This window comes from Octopus bimaculoides, chromosome 9 (genome assembly GCF_001194135.2).
Source record: "Octopus bimaculoides isolate UCB-OBI-ISO-001 chromosome 9, ASM119413v2, whole genome shotgun sequence".
In the NCBI taxonomy this organism is placed as follows: Eukaryota; Metazoa; Mollusca; class Cephalopoda; order Octopoda; family Octopodidae; genus Octopus; species Octopus bimaculoides.
In genome coordinates, this window is record NC_068989.1 from 8,081,946 (window position 1) to 8,084,538 (window position 2,593).

Here is a 2,593-nt window from a genome sequence, read left to right on the forward strand (position 1 = left end):
ATATATTACGGAGATTCACTTGCATACCAAGTGACTTAATCTGAGATCGTGTGCTGATACAAAAACAATTGCAGCTTGGAAGGTGTTTATAAGCCATTTAAAAACACACTAAATCCGTTAGATTCACTTCAACATTTAAATTTGATTTGCCAAAATATTTTCGTCGCTTTGAGACCGCGACCTGTTCACTGAAACGGTTTGTAACATTTGCATTAGGACCTGTTTGTCCAAAGGCGGACTTGCTAATCATATGAAACTTCATGACGGCATTTACTAATGGAAGAGATGGTCTACTTCTGTAAAGGAATGGCAATCAGTATAGGATGTCTCGGAACGAATGATATCTAAAGCAAACCGATCCTCCCCAAAGATATAAACACCAGCGTTTATAGATTGGTGCAAAGCTTTGCAGTCTTCAATAAATCTAAAGTGTTGTCACTAATACACAACTGTTACTTGATGATGCTGTGATACGAAATGTTTTTGTTTAATCTTGAAACAGAAAAAAACTGCCAATTTGTCTCGTCTTTTTCTACGACATGGTACATTCGAGATGACATTCTAAGGGGGTAGGATGTACGTTAACGGAAATTCGGCTGCTATTTTTAACAAGTTGAGTGACGACGTACAGGCTCCTTCATTTATTCGTGAAATGACTTTACAGAGCTTTACGTGGTTGGCCATCATTTATCTCTCTACTTGACATTGATAAATAAGTATGCTGGTCATTCAAGATCGAAGTAGGGATTGAGGTAGCTTTTCACGGTTAATCATTGAAGCCTGTTATTCGGCTGACAGATAAAACAAACTCAATGTACAAGATTACATATATAGATAAATAGATATATAAATAAAACGAAGACAAAATAAACAAATAAAAACAACATTTAGAAAAACTAGTGAATGGACTGTATAAGTTTAAGGAACTTTATAAGCTCGTATTTCTTATGACGCTTGGAGAATATTTTTCTGGTGTGTTATGCAGGATATATTTCTGGTGTGTTATGGAGGATATTTTTCTGGTGTGCTCAGACCTTCGTTAGAGAAGGGAAAAGTTTTCTTTTTATTGGGCGAGATGGCTGGTGGAAATTTCGTTGATGGAAAGACACAAATCCAAACGCAAGCAAAAATATAAGAATCTTCATTTAATCGCAGCCCGACCGTCCTACAAATACATTTCTGTGTCTTTATCGCTGAATGCAAGACAAAAAAGAAACTTTGCTGTTATCTAAACAAGAATTCGTTTCAAAACATCAGTTTATTTTACTCCCGACGATATTCAGAGACTACATACAAAAATGCTTTCAAACGAATCAAATTGAAGCCTCTAAGTTATAGTCGTTTAACCTTCGCTTGTTTTAATCATTGGACTGCAGTCATGCTGGGATACTGTTTCGAAGGGTTTAATCGGACAAAGTCATTCCAATGCTTATTTTCCTAAGTCTATTACTTATTCTATCGGTCTCTTTTGAAGAACAGCCAACAACAGTTGTCAAGCAATGATAGGTGCACACACACACGTGCGAGCACACTTAGACACAAAGAGTATATACGGCGGATCCCGTGCAGTTTTCGTCTACTAAATTCTTTCACTAGGTACTGCTCACTTCAGGGCTATAATATAATGCTAAAGTATCGTGTTGTGAGACTGAACCCGAATCTACAGGGTTGCAAATTGAGCTTGTTAACCACAACCAGGCACAGCCTGTTAGAAAAAGCAGCTGAGTTCTTTACTATTTACATCTTGTCATCATAAAAAAAGGAAGGACACCAGGACGCATCGGAGAATATTGTCATAGATATGCATTAAAATGGCGTATTAATGGCTGGCTGGAAAGTCCATTTTAGCAATAGACCTGCTCAGCTATGACTAACACGAAGCTAAACAAGAACAAAAATAGAGGCGGCAGCAATAACAGCAGCAGCAGTAACAACAACAACAACAACAACAACAACAACAACAATAGCAAGAACAACAACAACAACAGCAACAACAACAACAACAACAACAACAACAGTGAATATGTAATGAAGCAAGACAATAAAGGTTCCTCCACATGGGCACTTGACCAACGAAAAGTAGCAACTAAATCTCCCTTAAATCACACCTATAGTCTTAAGGCGGGCTGGTCACGGCTGGAACACCTCTGATCGTACGTCTTCTCCATCAAAGCATCTTAATCAGCCATCATCTCCGTAGTCGTCATCGTCGTCATCATCATCATCATCATCATCATAGTCGTCGACATTAACATCTTAAGTTCATTCGTCCGTATAACAGCAACAATAGCAAAAGAGGAATGCAATATTTGGGAGACACCCTAGGCAGTCACAAGACGAGTTAGAAATAGCAGCTAAGCTTCCACGAAGCCAGACCTTCTATCGTAAAAGAGGAAGGGCACATAAGATAAGAGGAGGGACACAATAGTCATTACATAGAAGGAAGGACACGTATAATGATCGATAACAGAAAGGCAGGAAAAATCTTTGAGCATAGGTCGGCTGGGTTAAGTTTGACCGGGGGCTAGATACCAGCAGAAGCAGCAGCAGCACCACCACCACCACCACCACCACCACCACCACCACCACCATC